General features: G+C 41.9%; 1 protein-coding gene across 1 annotated transcript in view; it reads right to left on the bottom strand.

Moving 5' to 3' along the window:
- Positions 1-12577: 12577 nt before the first annotated feature.
- slc6a3 (solute carrier family 6 member 3) overlaps positions 12578-20192 on the bottom strand; it is a 402128-nt gene continuing 394513 nt past the window's right edge. The window contains exon 17 of the mRNA XM_070967102.1: positions 12578-12608. The gene's annotated coding sequence lies outside the window, so the exon portion shown is untranslated. The remainder of the gene's footprint in view (positions 12609-20192) is intronic.

The following is a 20192-nucleotide window of genomic DNA, read 5'->3' as shown; positions in this document are numbered from 1 at the left end:
AATTTGTCATCTACACAGTGACGTCCTTTTGATGTGAAACGGAGCGACTTTGGACACAAGACAATTCAAGGGAGGTTGAACATTAGTGTGGCTGCCTGTGTCCTCTTTTATCTATCATGTCATTTAATTTCATCTAAGTGTTTTAAATTCTGAGTGGTTTGGCTTGCATAAGTGTGCAGGAAATGTTGCTACTCAAAGAAAGACATTTATGTTTTCAGACTGTTTTTAATGGGCTGAGATGTCACATTACTACTGTACTAGTGCATCATGGGTAAGTTTAAATCATGATTTTGAAAATTGTATGCTGTCAGCTGATCTTTGAAATGTCAGTGGCAGATGAAACTTGTAGAATTGTATTGTGCAGCATTTTCCTTGCCTGATTATAAAAACAATTACAATTAGTATGTTGTTCATAGGAGGACAAAAAAAAAGAAATTGTATGCATTTCCCAATGTAACGTTCTAGCTTGTGGGAGGAATGTCTTCACGCTGCACTTTGTCGTCCTTAGACAGCCCCAATTGTTATTTCTGACAAGCGAGGGACGAAACCATAGAACAGTGTTTTTTTCTATTTGTGATATGTGAGCCTGCAGTATTTCACTGCTGACCACAATCCCTGCCTTTACTGATATATAAAGGACACACGAGTCTGTTTGGGGAGCATATTTTTAAAAGCTGTTTCATAGAGAGACATAGATAGCAGTGCTGAATCGGAACAAAAACATAAGCTGCCCTTTTACTTTTTATTTTTGTGTATCCACACGTCCATGCATTCACACACACACACACACACACACACACACACACACACACACACACACACACACACACACACACACACACACACACACACAGAGCATGAACAAATAATCAGCTGTACTTTGGGTCATGACCAACTTTTCCATCTTATGCGCGTCTGTGAGTCCATTTGGAAGTTATATGCCTTTTCGTGATAAGCCACTCGCCCTTTTAGCTAATTAATATAAAACTATTAACAAACTAGGGCCAAAAATGACGTTAGATTATTCGTAGATGAACCAAGCATTTGAATATCTGTTTTTGCACGTTATGTCCATAAGACAACAACCCAATACAGTGAGAGGCATACTACTGCTACACTTTGTTTATTTCATTTTCAATAAATGAAAATGATGTTGTGGTTGCAGTTTCCAGTTGATGCTGGTCCACATGTCCTGGAAGTAGGGATGGGAATCTAAAACCGGTTCTTTCTGAGAACTGGCTCTCAGTTGGTCAGTTCCTTGGAATCGTTTGCCTGCCTGGTTAACGATTCTGCTTATCGATTCCGCCTGTCTCGCACATTCGCGATAACGTCACGCACGCTGCATTGTTTTGGTTTAGAACGTAGCCGATATGGCGTCGAGGCAGAAATGCTCCAAAGTATGGCTATATTTCACACAAAAAGTTTCCATTTCTTCAAAGGGGGGAAATACCTCCAACATGCTAAAACATTTGTCCACACAGCATGCAATTCATTTGCAGGAATGTCACGTGTTTGATACGCTACGTAGTGACGCTTGTGAATCTAGCGGCAGAGCAAACACCAGGGCGTCATCTGTTATTAGAGCTGAAGGTAATGTTGAACTCTTACAAGCCGTGTCTGTTGTGTTAAGGTTAGCGCCATTTCACTGCTTTCATCATATGAATCATCTCCATGTCCTTCCATCAAATTTAGATGATGATGACTGCCACAGTCAGGCTGGCTCAGGGGCTGCAGCGGGCACCGGCAGGTCTCGCGCACTCTCTATCCGAGGATAAAGGAATGTCACTGAGCAGTCACTAGATTTGTGGTGAAAAACGGAAAGAGTTGTAATCCCTCTTGGCGATTGCGCACCATCAGTGTTTTTGTGTCTGACAACATTATGGAAGGGATCCCTACAAACACCTTTCTGGTAAAGAGTACGATCCCTAAGGTATATAAGAAATGCACACAGAGATAGATTCATACATATTCAGATTTAGAATATTTGTTCACAGTCCAAACTTTCAGCCTCTTTAGGGTAAAAATTGAGGCCACCAAAGGGTGCTGGGCAGATCAGCCAGCTACAGCTCGTCCTCTTTTAAATGCTGGTCACAGCTGCAATGAGGGCATGCTGGACTAGTCCACAGTTGATTCATTCAGTGAAAGACATGGTGGGACCAGTGTGATACCAGTGTCAAATCTGAGCCCCCAGGACTCTGTACTGTTGTTGCACCACCAGTGGTGTAAACTACTGTATGGGTGACATCCTGAAGCATGTAAACGAACTGGTTGTCTCTTCTTGTTTGGTCGTTGTCCTTCATACTGAGCTGAGTGAAAGTTCAGGAAAATGCAATAAACTTCAGATTAAACTTCAATTTCACAGAAGATGAGTTCTAATCAATTTTGTCAAATAAACACTAAATACACATTTATTGGTAGAACATTGAATTAATGCCAACAACTGGCATGAGCTTAGCTAATACAGAGGGTCTTGACATTAGTTACTGGCTGACAGAGCTTCTCATTAGCCACCATCTCAGGCTGTGACCTTTTCATTTCTGCCTAACGAAGTAAATTCCTCACTAACTTCTGCATCCAGCACTTTGATTATTCTGCTGAAGCTCCGGCGTGTGTGTTGGTCGGGATGTCTTTATATTGGAGACACATCACATTAATCATTCATTTGAATGAGGTGAATGTTGTATGCAGTAAATGGCATACTGTCCCTGATTTTACACCTTTCACTGTATGCTATGGATCTTTTACAGTGTGTGACTTGGTTTCAGTCAACTTTTGAAGTGTGGAAGCAACAACAACAAAAAAAGACAAAAAAAACAAAAAAGAGAGAAAATAAATGAAATGTAGACAGCATGTTTTTTTTTCCAGGCTTGGCTGATGCCTCTCTTGTTGAGGTTTGTTTTCTGGGTGTAACACTTTTTTTTCAAGCAATCAGTAAAATATGGAGAGAAAAATCTGACATAATTACAGTGTTGGTGTTTGGCAGGTTAAGCCCAATTTAGCTCAGTCAATTTACCATGCTGTCATTCAGCATGCTTCAAAACTGTTCCCTTGAAAAATATCATTTTTCCCCCTCATATTAGCTCAAAATCTTACCAACTTCTATCTACACGTCAGTCAAAGCAGCAGCAGCAGCAGCAGCTTGTGAGATTACACAGACAATAATGTTGAAGGTGCAATTAAAATATTTACAGAATCAGAGCATTCGCATCGCGTTTATCTCAGCACTGACATTAATTGACATAAGATGCAGTCGCTGACATAAAATATGAAAATGTGTGTGTGTGTGTGTGTGTGTGTGTGTGTGTGTGTGTGTGTGTGTGTGTGTGTGTGTGTGTGTGTTGGGGGTGGGGGGGGCTGGGGGTGGGGAGGTCTTCTTCGCCTCAGGGCAGACACACAGGAACAGCAGTGACTGACACTACCTTACAACTGAGACCTGGCTGAAACAGTGCCTGTTAATAATGTGTGTGTGTGTGTGTGTGTGTGTGTGTGTGTGTGTGTGTGTGTGTGTGTGTGTCACTGCCCTAATTAGCAGCCGCCACCCTGACCCTTCTTTGGTTTGAAGGAACAGAGAAACAAGGACAGAAATTCCTTCTCTTCCTCATCTTCCATTAACAGTTGCTGTTTGCCCTTGACTGTGACATTACTTTACAGGATACTGAATGCACGCACAGCTCATGTCGTCTTTATGCTGCACAGTTTCTATACACCGTGCTCTCCATGCTGCTTCGACCTTACACAGTAAACACACCGTGAAAAGAAGTGATTGTGAATCAATGTTTTTGGCGAATGACACTTATTCACTATCATTCTGCATTTTTCCTTTTCTCATCTCTTTTCTGCTCGCTCTTGTTTAAGCTTCTCATCTTTTGGAGTTCTGACAGACTTTAGAGGAAATTCTTCTGCCTTATGCTTGTGCACCTTGTAAATGATCTCATGCCAGTGTGTTCATGCTGTAAATTGAAGAGGCTCCAGGATAGATTGTGATTTTTGACATATTTGCATTTAACCTATAATTTGCGGAAAAAATTTCCCACAACTAGGCCGAAGTAGGATGCAAATGCGAACCCAGATGGGCGTGACCAATTAATTTTTGCAATTTTGATGACCAGCATGCTTTGTTGCTTTCTGTCTCCACCTCCCACCTCTGCCTCCTTTTTTTCTGTCTCACTCTGCCTTTCAATTCTATAGGCTGAGGTCTGTTCACTGTGCACTAAGCACTTCAGTGCCTCCTGGAACCGAAGGGAAAATGACTTGGCAAGCATATCCATTCCTAATCATATGTGTGTGTGTGTGTGTGTGTGTGTGTGTGTGTGTGTGTGTGTGTGTGTGTGTGTGTGTGTGTGTGTGTGTGTGTGTGTGTGTGTGTGTGTGTGTGTGTGTGTGTGTGTGTGTGTCTGCGCAGGAGTCTTCATGCCAGCTTCGTCTAAGCATTTAGTTTGGTGGCCCTTGTGCCTCCATTCAGTGATTGCTGTGTTTTATCTGCACACACACACACAAACATAGACACACATACACCCCGTTGTTGCTGCAAAGCAAACTGGGAATTCACAGCCTGCCGTGCAAGGGAGAGATTGGCTCTATTGAGTGTCTTGGTGGCTTGCCAGTTCAGTTACAGTGTGTATGTCTTTGTGTGTCTGTGGTTTCGTGTGTGTGTGTGTGTGTGTGTGTGTGTGTTTGATGGGCTTATATATCTTTGACTTTGAGCGGTTAAGGGTGTTTGTATTCACCAGTGGGACAGGGGACCAAAGTCAATATTTTAGCTGTACAGCAGCATTGTTCTTGAAAGCTCTTTAATAATCACGCAGAGACATGGCAGCGCTGCATTATTACTTGGTGTTAAAAGTTGTTATTAATTTGAAGACAGTTTTAAAGACGTCACTATCTGTTCATCTTTGGAAAAACTTGCTTGCTTTAATCTCTCTTCACACGCCACTTAGCTCAGTTGTGTATTGTTTGCATAACACCAATTCATTTGTTAAATTCATGTGTGTGGAAAATAATATGGTGCATTTGTTACAAATTCTGATGTGATTCACTGCAAAATCTGTCTTCTGAAATCCAACCAAAAGGCACTTAAAGTTTACTGGGGGAATAAAAAACTTGTAACCAAGTTCACGGAGGAGCTGTCAGGATTCATGGACACTTGATGAAGAGCTTTTCATCGAACTCTTGAACTACCCAAAGTTCCTTTTTTCCTTTTCAGAGAGAAATTCACTTAGACAGCAGGTACAGATGGCAGGAATACAAGTCATGTTTAACAAGGGTGAAAAAATGAAAGGGGACTTTGGTCATTGCCACAGTGAAAGACATTTAGCAGGTTGGAGCTTAATGAGCCATCTGAGTCTCAGTATTTCTCATCAAATAGCAGGAATGTGCATTGTGTCTATTTAAGCAAGATTCACAAAAAAGCGAGAAATCACATTGAAGTGTCATGGCTGTTTTCTTCGTGCTAATGTTTGATTAGAGTGCTTCACATGGCAGCTAAACTTTTAATGATGTTGTCATGGAAATAACTGTACATTGCATGAGACTGTGGAGGGCTGGTTTGTTGCCATGGTGAGTTGTTCCTGTGGCGTTGTCCACACAGAACAGTGCTCATTTACATAACGGTATTGTTAATGTTTAATGGCAACCTTCTCAGATGCATGAGCGTGTTATTATCTAAGGCTGGGTCAGCTTCTTGGGTTTCAAGAGTGCTCTTCACAGATCTTTTTTCCCCTCTGGACAGGAATAATGTACGAGTGCTGTGCGCTTATATCTGTCGGATAAAAACATCGTGCGTGTGGGCAGCTAGAGGTAACCAACTAGCGTCTCTACCAGCTCTCCTTCCTGTAATACTGCACAGCCCTGACTTTTTGGACTCTGGTAAAGTATTCAAAAAACCCAACCATTTAAAACACAGACTAAATCTTTAGCCGCTCTAACACTGTGCTTCCTGCAGCTGCACAGGGGGCGAGCATGGCTGTAGGAGGAGCTCAAAACTCACCCTAAAACAATCATAACAATAAACCTCACATTTATTTAAAACTCTGTGGTTCTCACTCTGTGTAGGAAGTATATTTTCCCCTCTACATGTCTGAACACAACCTGCTTGTAATTACAGGCACCATTCATTCACTCTCTTGCCTGGTAGTCAATTGAAGACCCCTCTGCACTCTGATACTGTCATATGACCTTGTCATAAAATCTTTAGAATGAAGGAAGAAATCAATGGGAAGTCACGTCTGGACTTCAGGAGGAGGCTGTCAACTGATATTTGATGGAATTACGAAGATATAGACACATACACACACACTCAGGCTAAGCAGATCCTGTAAATGATGGTGGAACTAATCTATTGCTGCTAATTAGAAATGAGCGATAGGGAAGGAAGAGCAAGGGATGTGTATGTGAGGGGGGAGGGAATTGTAGTGTGAGAAAAAGCCTGAAAAGATCCACAAAAGTGCATGCAGGAGAGAGAACAAGAGTCACAAGGACTGAGACTTCTGGCAGTTTCCTGACATATGATGACCAGCACTTATTGAAGACATGTCACACTGCTTGAACCACATCACAGTCAGACAGCGTGGACTGAATGGGCTTTTTCAGGCCGAGATGAGTCAAGTGTCTCACATTATCCTGTCTCAGACTGTGACGTCAGAAGCATCATGTGACAATGTTATAGTAAAACTTGTTTGATGATTGTCTCCACATGAACTTTTACCCAACGTACAGTGAAGGCATTATTTCTTTCTCAAGACGCTCTTTAAATCCTCAACTGTACACAACTGTATGAACCGTATGTACTTACAAGAACTTCGCATTGGATCCTTCTCAAAGGCCCAGTGTATATTAGTCTTGCAGAAACAAACTAGACCATGTGAGCTCAGCACATGCCCAACTAATCAGTGCTGAGGGGCATTATGCTGCAGGAGCATGCTGGATTTATTAGAAAACTATATTTTTTGACACATCTGTAGCATGGCTTTCCCACTTTGCTGTGTGTTTGTCCAGCCAGGTACTGTATGGGAAAGGTTTATTTTTATGTCCGAGTGAAAGAGAAAACCGTCAGTTAATGTGAAGCCTACTCGAAACAAAGCCTTCCTCCAGCAAATTAATCTGTAATGCTGCCAGACCACAGTGAGTGAAATTAAATGTTGGGTGCAAATATGAAATAGCTTTTTAAACTCTTCTCCAAGCTATTATTTTCCAGTATAATCATTACATGTCAGAGCAAGCATCGGTGAGCATAACTTGGCCCAGACCGACTGTTGACAGAACAGTGCATGAACATGAAAAAAAAATTACACCGAAACAACTGTGAAACAATTAAAAAATAATAATTAGGTGCTAACCTCAAAAACAATACAGCAAAAAACAGCAAGTTTTTGATACCAGTTTGTTTGGGATAAACCCACACCAGTAAGGCATCATGCTGTCGAGGCCTGTAGACCCTGCTGGAGCTGGCGTCTCCATCCAGGTATGAACATTTCCTGTACTGTAGAGCATGCAGCGAGCCTTCACTGTTACTGACAGGTCAGATGAACTCAACATCCCCTCACTGTACGTCATCAACATCTCTGTGTAAAACCTGACTGTTCAGCCCCGCCCTGGTGATCGTCTCTGTCGTCGTGTGTGAAAGAGGCAAAGCTCACTGGGTTTGTCCCGTGACAGTGGCATCATGACAAAAAGTCATTGACTGATGCATCAAGGCGTCTGTGTTATTGAGAGAAATGCAGCGTGTTGCAGGTCAGCTCTCCAGCAGCATTGCCCCCCCCCCCCCCCCCCCCCCCCCTCCTCTGCACATCAACCATCTTCCTCTTCCTGTTTTTTAACTGTGCAGCCTGTTGGGTCTGTCTTCCTCTCTCCGCTCTCATCTGTGTTATTCTCTCTTTCATGTCTTCATTCCTCTTTTGTTATTAGTTTATGCTTCAAGACTACATCTACATTAAGCCATCTAAACCTTAAAATGCTAAAAATGAAGTGACTTACTGTAAGGTTAAAAGCCTCCTAACCTCACTGGCACTGTGGCACAGTCCCTAACCCTCAGGCTTAGGCCATCGTTTTACAAAGGCTCTGTTAACTCTGAACACACTGAAACAGCAGTTTCACACACTCTGCAGGAAAAATGGGGAGAAAAACACTGTTTACAAATTTAACTGGCTTAATATGGACATACTATAAGGAATGGGGGAGCTTATCTACCCCCCTCTTCCCATGTGGAGAACCAGTCAACACAGATTTCACACACACACACACACACACACACACACACACACACACACACACACACACACACACACACATTTATATACCTAAGGTACCTTTACTGTAAGCCCTGATAAGAGAGAGCTGTTATTTAATAGGCGCCTCTTCACCTCATCGTGTGTGTGTGTGTGTGTGTGTGTGTGTGTGTGTGTGTGTGTGTGTGTGTGTGTGTGTGTGTGTGAGAGAGAGAGTGTGAGAGAGAGAGCTGTGACAGCTTAGAAATGACTTAATATCACAACTAATTACACACACATGCAAGCCTTTCATGCCTGTTTTGCCTTTTGCTTTGGAAGATTTGTTTGTGTGTTTGTTTCTGAGAATTTTGCTTCTGCTTCTTGAACGTAGCTTTTGCTGACAGTTTGCATGGCAGGCGGTCTCTCCAACATGATGCAAAACAACAATCACAGGTACGGAGTGGAGGAGTCATTCACAGGGCAGCCTCGCAGCGAGAGGAGTCAGAAATAAAAAATGAACAAAAGAAGAAAAATAATAATAGCACCCAAATGCCCTTAAGACATTTTCATCACATTTTTGTGTCATGGTGGTTTTCACCCTGTGGTGTATTTTTTCTCTTTCATCACTGTCTCTCTCCCTCTCGTCTCTCCTCCTTGTTCATTTCCTCCTCGCTTTCTCCCTCTCTCCCTTGCTCTTTCTTTCTTCTCTTCCTCTCCTGGTCGCCCTTCTCCTGCCTTGACAGCTCCAGTTAATTTAATGTCAGCTCTGCCAGCTCGCCTCATCACTGTGAGACAAACAGATCTGAGCACAGGAGAGTGTGAGAGTGAGAGAGCGAGCGGAGAGAAGAGGATGGGCACCGGCAGAGAGCTGAAAAGAAAGAGAAGGGTAAGAATGGAAAACAAGTAAAAAAAAAAAATCAATAAAACGATAACAAAGGTTAAAAAAAGCAACTGACTGGCAGAACCGATACACGAGTTTGCACTCAGCTTTCCCACAATCCTTTGCCTGTTACAGAACAGGCAATTACAATTTCACAGGTTGAAATTAAAATCCCCCGTGGTATGTGTGTGTATGTATTTGTGTGTGTATGTATTTGTGTGTGTGTGTGTGTGTGTGTGTGTGTGTGTGTGTGTGTGTGTGTGTGTGTGTGTGTGTGTACTCAATGAGATAGAGCAGGCTGTCAGAGTGATTTCAAGCTGTTTATAGCCTAAGCTCACAAAATGGATCCTCGTGGAGCAAAAGGGGGAAAAGAATCTAAATCCTCCCTTTTTTTAAAAAAAAAAAAAAGAAAGAAAACTAATTCCTTGAATATTAATTGCCTGGCTTGACGATCAGCTTATTTGTTTGTGATGAGGCTGCAAAGAAAAGTACCCATAATCCCTCTCTCTCTCTCTCTCTCTCTCTCTCTCTCTCTCTCTCTCTCTCTCTCCCCCTCTCTCTCCCTCTCTCTCTCTCTCTCTCTCTCTCTCTCTCTCACCCTCTCCTCCTTTTCTCCCCATGAATCTTTTTCTCTTTCTGTCTCCCTCTTCCTTCTTGGAGCATGTTAGTCATTTGTAGATTTCTTCTTAGGTAAAAAGGGGAGCATCTTTGAGTTGGTGTCGCCGTGTCATCTAATATCAAAGTTCTAATATCCAATTTCTGGTCCTGCTTTATTTACATCCCCAAAGATTTATGGCCAACGTCAGGTTTCATTTTCAAACCCCAGAGTGTAGCTTGATTTATTCCCATTATAATAGTATCTCCACTTTCCAGTTCCTCTCTCAGATTCCTTACAGCATGCTGTGTAGGCTACAAGCGATATATATCCTCTCTGAGTGTTTGTATCAGTCATCAGCGTTTATAGGGTATCAGCCTTTATTCATCCAGGGAGAGTCGAGACGCTCGCCTTTATTACAGCATCACTTTGACTCACGCAGATAGGAAGTGCAGAGTGTGACCACATATTGCTGTTGTCCATTGAGCTGCTCCGCCGCAGCAGCTGAAGGCCAAACACCTTAAACTGTGGCCAGTGAAGGAGGAAAAAGGACAGGAACAAACTGACAGTTTGATTTATTTCAACTGATGTATTAAGAGAAGCGACTGGTCGTGGTGACTTGAAGGAGACGGAGCACTCTGCTACCTGTGGATGTGCTTCTGCATCAGAGTCAACTTGATTATACAGTGTGCTGAATGTAAACATGCCCTGTGCGTTTGTGTGTAAATGCATCTTGATCTCAGTGGGACCTTTAGTTTATTAGCAGAGCAAAGCCTCATGTTGTGTTTCTTGCTTGTAAAGATTTCAAATATCACAGCAGTAAGCATGTCACAGCTACTGCAGCAGCTCAGTGTTGGTCATGCTTTCCTTTTCCCCAAAATAATCTGATTCACTTCACTTCATAGTAAAGTGAAACTGGTTGGAGTGGTGCAAAAATAACAAAACATTGGCAGTAACACAGAAGTTTCACGTAATGTACCTCATAAGTTACGAGGTATTGACATTTGACAATACGCTGCAGTTAACCTGTTGACTAGTGAACGGTTGCCATTGAATTAGTGAATCTAATTTTCTGTAGATTTGACACATTTCCTAATCCTCCAGTCAAACACTGGAGGCTTCCCCAGAATTGTAGCAGCAATTTTCTGGCTAGCAGTGTGGATCGAGAGATGGCCTTGAATTCATTTCTATCCTCCACTACCCCATAGAGGGTAGGGTAGTACCCTCTATGGGGTAGTTGAGCCGGGCAATAGAGCTGTTAGAGGAGCCGGGAAACTCCAGTAAATGACCCCAAAAGTTTGTAACCTGTAAGAACTGCTGAGTTAAATTCCTTGATCTTTTGAACAGAGTGGTCAAGTGTCTTTGAATATTGTTGTTTTTTTCATCTCTTTGACTCTTCGTTTGTGTGAATTGGATCCTGGGTTTGCTTCTGCAGCCTGTGTCTTAAACACATCCATGGCTACACACAGCCCATGGATGTGCTCTATAACTAACAGTGTAGACATTTGCTTTAACATGTCCTCCTCCATGCGTTTAAGGTGTGTGTTCATATATGTGACAGATCAGACTTACAGGAAGTCAAACTCACTTCACTTATTCCCAATTCACTTATTTTCCTCCTGGCCTCCTTCTTTTTGCTGCTGTCTCTGTGCATTAAAGGAGCGGAGGTATGCAACTTGGGATAACAGCTTATTTTTCACTGAACTTGAATCGTTACCAACACGAGCGCACGTGCCTTCGCTGCCTAAGGTGAATCTACATTTCCACTTGACTTTGCATACATTCTTGCCACCTCTGAATTTCATGTCACGTTGCATCGAAATGCAAAGAACACATTCTAGCAGCCCTGTAGGGCAGCGTTCACACTTTGTTACTGTTGTGGTGAGAAGACGAACTGAAGGTGAACTGAAGTCCTGCGACAGAGGGATGGGGGGGGGGGGGGGGGGGGGGCGACAGAGTAGGGTACAGCAGATAGAAATCCTGCAGCACCTGGGAGCAGAGTGATTACAGACTGCTTTGGGCAGGGAGCGGAAATGACTGCCACTCCCTTCCACTCACATCCTCTCTCTGCTCTATACTGACTTGGGACTTGAGCAAGGTTGATGAGGTCACACCTCTGGCAGGGCTCTGCTCATTCACTTTCATCTACATTTTTTAAAGCTGTCCTCAGGAAGCAGCTTAAGCCCTCTTCTCTAACCTGTAGGGCTCTTCAGCAGAGTGGATGTGACACAGCTGGAGTCAGCGTTGTCCTGCTGAAGGACATCCTCTCTCGTTCTCTGGCGGTCCGTTGTGCTACGATATGGATTGATGATTATTTTGAAAAGCCGCTTTTCCATAGGGTCCTGTGGCAGCCACACAATGTGTGGAGGCGTTTACATTTTGGAAAATTGGCCACTTACTGTCAGTCTTCCACTTGTTGTCATTTAGATAAACTCATCCTTTTCGCAGCCAGTGGCAGTGGGGTGTAAAGGCTTCGTAGATGTACCGTTAGTGAGCAAATCATGCTCTCCTGTCTCCTCATGTATTTTGATTTTCACCATCTACACCAGTCTCACCCATGGGACTCGTAATATAGCAATTACTTCTAAATGCAATGGTAAGCAAAATATGATTATTTTTTGCACTTCTTGGTGCACAATCTCACAGTTGCAACAGTTTTCAGGGCCTATAATCCCTGCAGAAAAATATTGATTAGGATGTGGCTGCTTCCAGAGCCCAGCCAGACCATATCAGGTAATATAACATCCCTAAATGTCGTGTTAAGTGAGATTGCAGTGCTTGTGGTAAATGAGTTTTTGCAGGGTGTTGATGTATAAACCCAGCTGAGCAGGGCTCACACTTTACAGAGGACAGGCTTATGGAGAACATATTTTTCCCAGCGTGGGATGGTGTAGAAAACAGACTCTCTCTCTCTCTCTCTCTCTCTCTCTCTCTCTCTCTCTCTCTCTCTTTCCATAGTTGAGTCATATTGTCAAATATTAATCTAATATTAGATGCTGTATGATTAGTAACAGCACATTTTGCTGACCTGTGCTTTTGTGCTCCCTGCATTATGTGTGTGTGTGTGTGTGTGTGTGTGTGTGTGTGTGTGTGTGTGTGTGTGTGTGTGTGTGTGTGTGTGTGTGTGTGTGTGCGCGTATGCTCAGTAGTGTTGAGGGCATTAAAGTGTGAAAGTGTTTCTAAATTGCTCTTAAATTGCTCTAGGGAGGGGTTAGGTGGATATATGCCCTGCAGGGCTAATGGAGGGAGCATCACTCTTCCATGTAGAAGAATAAACTGCAGTCTTAGACACACACAAAACACCTTGTGTATGTAAAGTATGCATATGTGCAACTGAAAAGGCAAAGACACACACACTGCTTTCCCCATCATCTCAGCCAGACTGACTGACCTCATCTGATCATCTTCTCCTTTTTGCTGTCCTTCTCCTCCTCCTCCTCCTCTTGCCCACTTCTTTTTGATACTCATAAGTTCTTCTTCACTCTTCCTCTCATCGGTATGAAAGAGGAAAACTCAATTTCTCCCACTCACTCTCTCTCATTGCCCCCCCTCCACCTTTTTTTTTTATCTGTCTCCCTACCCAGTCAGGTTTAATCCTGTTAGTCACGGTAGATATATGGGGTCCTGCTCACTCTGTTTGACTCTCTTCCAGAGAGACATTCCCCAGAGAGACCCTATGGATTCATTTGCACACACACAGAGCACATAAGCAAGCACACACTTCTGCACGGAAGCACGCGTTTACACAAATACACATATGCATACATTGGATAAAGCCACTTTCACCGCTGTGAATGTCTGGATCAAAATAAGTTTAAAATATGAGCTACAGAAGAAACTGGCGACTCCATTTAAAATACATTACACAGCGCATTATGCAGTGTATACGCTGCCTTTAAACAACATATCCGCATATGTTGGATAATGTCTTTGATGCATGACCCAGTAACCATCAATATGACCACAATCTCACATTTGTTGCCTTGTGAAATGACTTTAAGCATATCCACTTCTATCTCTGTTTCCCTCTAGCCACTCCTTTTGAAACATCCTCTGGTCAGTGATTCTTTCTCCATCCTGCCACATAAAGTTCACATAAAATTTACTTTGAAGGCATTCAATCTTTTCTATGTGATTCTCTTAAGAGTGCAGTGATATTGCACAGCATTATAGGCACGTACACTTCTCTCTGTGTACAACAGATCAGATGAAGAGCAAGACCAAAAGAGAGCCTTGATTCAAACACTGAACCAGAGATTCTGCAGTAGATTGCTGTTTTCATGTCAGCACACTGAAATGTTAAGATTACTCCCTTATTCCCTGGGATTACTGCACCGTACCAGATGATTGCACCTAGATTTCTCCTGTGTGTTAGTGCACTGCTATAAGATGTTTCAAACATGAGGAAGTACGTACAAACCTTTGCAGTTCCTGTCCTTTATATACAAGTGAAGGACTTTCAAGCAGCAGACCTTTTAGGTTGTCGTGTCCTTCACACCCAAATTGTTAGAGCATGCCTGTGAAAACTGGCCAGCTCTGGAGGTGATTTTTAGACAATGGTGCGGACCTCTCACCTCAGTCCATTGATTGAAACATTACTTTAAATGTTCTTAAGGAAAGTTAAGTCTTTCGTTTTTATCCATTCCAGGTGTGGAGAACATTTCCATTTTTCCTTTTTGTATGGAAGATAAGATAAGAGATAAGATGAAACTTTATTGATCCCACGTTGGGGTAATTAAGTTGTTACAGACAGCAGTGATGGCAAGAATAAAAGGAGATATAGAAAAAGAACAAATAGACACTAAAAATGGATAGAAAATAACTACTATATGTGTACATTATCTACAAAAAGAATATAAAATAGAATTATTTAATATATAGTTCTACGTTTACTGTTTTACTACTATTTGCCCTTGTTTTTCATTGTCTCTTTAGTATCTTTCTCTCTCTAGTCCTCTCTTTCCTCTTTTCCCACCTAGCTGTCTCTCAAGTTTGCAGTAGGGGGCATCTGTCTGCTTCCTAGACCAACAGAGGTCTGTATTTTGTGTGTGTGTGTGTGTGTGTGTGTGTGTGTGTGTGTGTGTGTGTGTGTGTGTGTCCACATGGGCCCCATCCTGATTCGGGCCTTGTCTGTGGGCCCCCCTCTCATTTTAATTAAAGAGCAGATGCACTACCCCTGTCCCGTCTGCCATCCCCTTTTGTGTGTGAGTGTGTGTGTGTTTGTCTTGTTTGTCCCAGCGTGCCCTCGCCATGTGCTACTTTTAAGCCATATTGTACCCACGACTGTTAGTGTCGTCCTTATTGAAGATGGACTAGTAGGCAGGGGGGAGAAATACAGTATAGGACGTCTGTACAGCTACTTCATATAAGTTAAAAACTATAAATTGTTGTATGTGGAATGGTTAAATCTTTTTTTTAGAGTTGATAAGAAGAAGAGAAATCTCACACACGTGCACGCAGACAAACAGCATACAGCGTGTTAGTATGAGTGTATAGATTAAAAAAATACCTGCACGATGATGACCTACTGTAGAATACAGATGAAGCTGTTTATGATCATTATAACAGGTTCTTATGGGAAATCTGTAAATTGTTCACTCGCAGCACAAAAATTAATTCCTGCAGGCAAAAACTGTGTGTGTATGTGTGTGTTTCAGCGAGCGAAAGAAACCAGGCTGTGTATAAATATAGGCAGTGTGAGAGCTACAGTAATTCTTAGTAGTTGCCTCCTATTGCATCAGTTGACAGTCAACAGATGGAGTCAGCTAAAGACCAGCTAATAACATTGGTGATGAGTGTGTTCGAGGCTGGACCCAAACACAGAAAACAGACTTTTACAGGGAGCTAAAAAAAAGTTTGTAGGGCAATTTATATCCAGCCATCTATATTACACGACATGGTGTACATCATGTTTTACCAGCCATTAGTTTTTGACACACACTGTGGAGCAAAATACCGATGAAAGGAAAATTCTGATCTCAGGTCAGGGGTCGGCAAAAAAGAAATCACACAGACAAATCAACTGAAATTGCCTAATAGGCTGTATTTTTTATCTTCTGCTTCTTAATTTAATGAATCAATTGTTCAGTGTAAGCATGTAAAGCTTTGACAGCTACAGCCTACTGCATGCCACAGTGACAGCGTCTATATATTTGGATTCACACTCTGGCCCCGCAGCCTCAGATGAGACTTCATAGAATTCTGCAGCTTTGCACTGCATGACCTTCATTTTCTTCCCCTCTTTCAGTGGTTGTAAGGTCTTGTTTCCTCTGCTTGTAGCTGTATTTAGGCACTCTCTGCCATGTGAATGAGATAAATTCCAGTGCTTTTATTGATCTTAATAAACAAGGGACACTTTCACTGTGACAGCAATAATACATTGTCTTACAAATGTCCTTAATGGAGCTGTTTCATCAACAGAATCACTTTATTAGGAAAACTCAGGCTGTGACAGCTCCGTCCATTAAGTCAAGGTTCTCTTTGCTTGCCTGCTTGCGTTCATCCTGTCTTTCAATGTATCATGTGTCTCTTTCATGAACATAATGATGAACATTTTCTTTTTGTGTGTTGTGTCACAAACAAAGGGTGAATAGCATAAGTGCTATGTGTGTGTGCATGTGCGTGTGTGTGTGTGTGTGTGTGTGTGTGTGTGTGTGTGTGTGTGTGTGTGTGTGTGTGTGTGTGTTGATCGAACATGTTTATGTGCATTAGTTGAGGGGGAGATTGAAACCTTACAGGTTGATGTAACCGAATGGTAATTAAAATGTTGTTTTGGTTCATAAAGCCCTTTTCCAAATGTGCTGTATTATGCCCGCAGCCTCTCTAAATCTCTCCCCTCTCTTTTTCACTTGCACACACACACACACACACACACACACACACACACACACACACACACACACACACACACACACACACACACACACACACACACACACACACACACACACACACACACACAGACTTTTAGGCACAGGGCCCGTGTTGCTACCCAGAGATTTGGCAAGTCACTCAACTCTGGATCTACGTGTATATGTGTGTGTTGCCAGGGCATTACAACATCTCTAATTCCCTCAGCCAACTAAATCACAATAATGAATGTTGCTCTACTTGTTTTTGCAGCTTTTAACACACAGAGGATATAACGTATAGCAACAACATGTTATTTTTGGAAATCAATTGGTCATCTTGGAAGATGGGGGAAAATATTCTGTTGCATTGTTTTATGTGGTCCAATGTAAAATAAATCAAGTGCCCACAACAAAAATACGACTTAATAGAAATTTAATGAAATGCTGTAATGTCTCTCTCTCTCTCTCTCACTCACTCACTCACACACACACACACACACACACACACACACACACACTGAGACTCAGATGTATGTACTCTTAGCCCTCTCTGCTCCTTTCAGCTCTTTCTCCTATGGATCTTTTGATGTCTCTAGTGCTTTGGATCAATAGGCTGACTTTCTTCCCTGTTGGATTGTACACAGATCTGTTGTCGAAGCAGGGCCAGTGGCAGGTCTGCCGGGACACACACACACACATGCACACAAACATACCAGATGCTGACTGGAAACTACTCTGTGATATATTGACAAGATAGGATTCTGCTGAATGAACCTTGACCTCCTGAAAACCAATATAAGTGGCAGATTGACCTGGGGGAAGTGATCTGATTGGCAGATTCAATTTGAGTTTTGATTTATTGGCATTCTTTCTTTGGGATCTCTCTGCGTGTGTAATGTTATCAGAATAGTGTATGTGTGTTAAGAGAAATTCAGAGGATCAACACACTGCTTCTCTCAGAAATTTCCTTGTGGTTTTTCCCTGACCACAGCACGAGCCCGGTGTGATGAAGCTTGTATAAATACATGACACTGACATGATGTGACGTATGAGTTAAGCTACAAAGGCACGAATGCTGCATGGAACAAGCTGTAGCTGGTACTGACATCAGCCAGTATTGTATGTTTTTGAATCTACACTTTCGCCTGTTGATGTTGGCGACTGCACAGTAAATGCTGCGGTCCTCATACACAAACGCCTGACAGCTCCCTAACATTTCATTCACTGGCCGGCACATTGCTCAATGAAATGTCCTCATTAAAACAGGTCATCCACTATTTTTGAGCATTTTTCATCATCCTAACAGCAGAATCCCTTGTTCTCAGATTTAATGTAAATTTGGACTTTATTTTAATACAATTTAGTTTTTTTTGTCACAGATCTCACAATAGGAAATATCTTATATATACTCAAGCCACAGACTGCAAGATCTAAAAAAAAAAAAAAAAAAAAGAAATAGAAACATCTTAAGATCCATTTTGCACTTTTGCTCTTCAACATCTCTTGGTGTTGGTCAGTCCACGCCTGCACAATCAAGAGAAGAGGTCTAATCAGGCAGATTAAGTGAAAACGCCTGTGTGGCTTTCACATTCAGGGTTTTATAGGTTTTCAGTCAAACACATGCAGTATAAAATGCATTAACTATAGAGTATTTAAGAGGCATTTTGATTTGCCTCGTAGTGATCTGTTTTGACACAAACACAAGGTCTTTTCTTATGTGTGATCAAGGCTGACTCGGCTGAGCTATTGTTTATTCATCCTCCACCTCTTATTCTTTGCTGGTTTTTGATTGTTTGGGTTTAGCTTAAGACACATAGATGCTGATGCAATGCTCTAAAATGTGACACACATGTTGATACATCTTCAAGCACTTGCACCAAGCACCATATTTAAATGTAAGCAATTACGTTTTTGCATGTATGTTAATGTATCAGTCATCTTTCAAGCCCCCCCTGCATCGTGAGGCTGCATGTGAAATCCAGTTGGTATTATCTCTTTGCTGTATTTATTAGAGGGCAAGAGGCATGGCCTAACTCACAGCATGATACCTTTGATAAATAATTACAATCCTAACAGGATTTAGTAAAGTAGCTGGAAGAAATAGCTATTTTCAGATAACCTTCTCCATCTGCACACACACACACACACACACACACACACACACACACACACACACACACACACACACACACACACACACACACACAATCAGAAAGCCAATTAGATTCACATAATGTTATAAGGAGTGGGTGATGATGTTTATTGTTTAGACTAAGTATTAATGCTTGTGTCTCATTAAGAGAAAATATTGTGGGTTAGTATATCGTGCCCTGCGTTTAAGTTAATTCTTCATGTGAGTGAGTGCATTTAAACCCTCACCCACAGCAGCGTTTGTAATGAACACACACCCTCTGTGTGGGTTAATTACACATACAGTTCCATTTAAGGTATGGACATTAGATTTCTACAAATTATGTGTAAAATGAATGAAATTCAGATAAAGCATGTGATAAAAGGCAGATACGTTTATCTTGTGCAGCAGATAATGAATTTATACAGTCCTCTACAGGGCTGTATCCAGATATAATTGTTGCATATGTAAAAATCTAAAAGTGATGTTTCTTTCTATGTTATTTTGACAGTAGAAGCCTTGCTTTTTCTGTATTTCAGAGGTTGCATAACAAATTTTTTCAACAGCTATGCAACCATTACAGAATCCCCTGCTTTGAGTGTCCTGCCCGCAGGCGGCCAGACTGTGCAGTCCAAGAAAATTGGATGTAAAATGTGCTTTTGGACCCTCTAACCACATTACTGCGTTGAATCATGGGCAAGAGACTGCCTCTGATATCCAGAGGAAGTATATCTGACAATATTGTTACAAGACTTATTATTCAGCCAAGCGAATAATAGAGCTTTTAGGCCTCCACTGTTATTTGAAAACTAATGCAGTTTGGTCTTTGGTAGGGAAAGGTATTCATTACTGCGCCATTGGCAGCCAGTCATACATTGAACGTGAATGCTGTCTTTTGATTTCATGTAACACACATTACAATATGTGCAAAAGAGATGCAATTGAGAGGCAACAAGCAGCAAGGGCAGTCCTAAGTGACACAATCCTTGTAAATTTTACCACGTATTTAGCATTTAATTTAATTAATTACAGTAAAATGCTCTTTTAAACATCACTACCTTGATTCCACTCCTGGAAACTGGATTGTTGAGCAGAAAAGAGTGAAACCCAGGGCCCCTTTTCAAAAAAATAACTGTGATATCTTCAGTCGATAATATGGCAAAGGCCAAAATCTGCTCCCCTGGCCCCCCTTTTGAAAGAGCATTGTGAGAGAGAAACCCAATCATGCTGCCAAACATTTTTTGTTGTTTATCAGGCACGATGTGCATCGGATCGCTCTTAATCCAATGGCAAATGCTGGCTAGGCAGATGTTTGGCTCTAAAGATGGTATGACGTTTATAGGAGTGTTTACTCACTAAAATCTGCATTCAGAACCACACTGGTTAAACCATTCTAACTAGAAAACATCAAGGGGATGGAAGTGAGAGATAAACCTCTCCAAATTTGAAGATCCACTTGTTTATTTGACGGCTCCTGCATGGCGGATTGCACACTACACAGAGTTTGCGTGATTGACTACCAAATGGCAAACAA

The sequence above is a fragment of the Chaetodon trifascialis genome, chromosome 7 (genome assembly GCF_039877785.1).
Source record: "Chaetodon trifascialis isolate fChaTrf1 chromosome 7, fChaTrf1.hap1, whole genome shotgun sequence".
NCBI classification, from domain to species: Eukaryota; Metazoa; Chordata; class Actinopteri; order Chaetodontiformes; family Chaetodontidae; genus Chaetodon; species Chaetodon trifascialis.
Note: the sequence above shows the minus strand (reverse complement) of the source record. Positions and strands in the feature narration are given on the sequence as shown.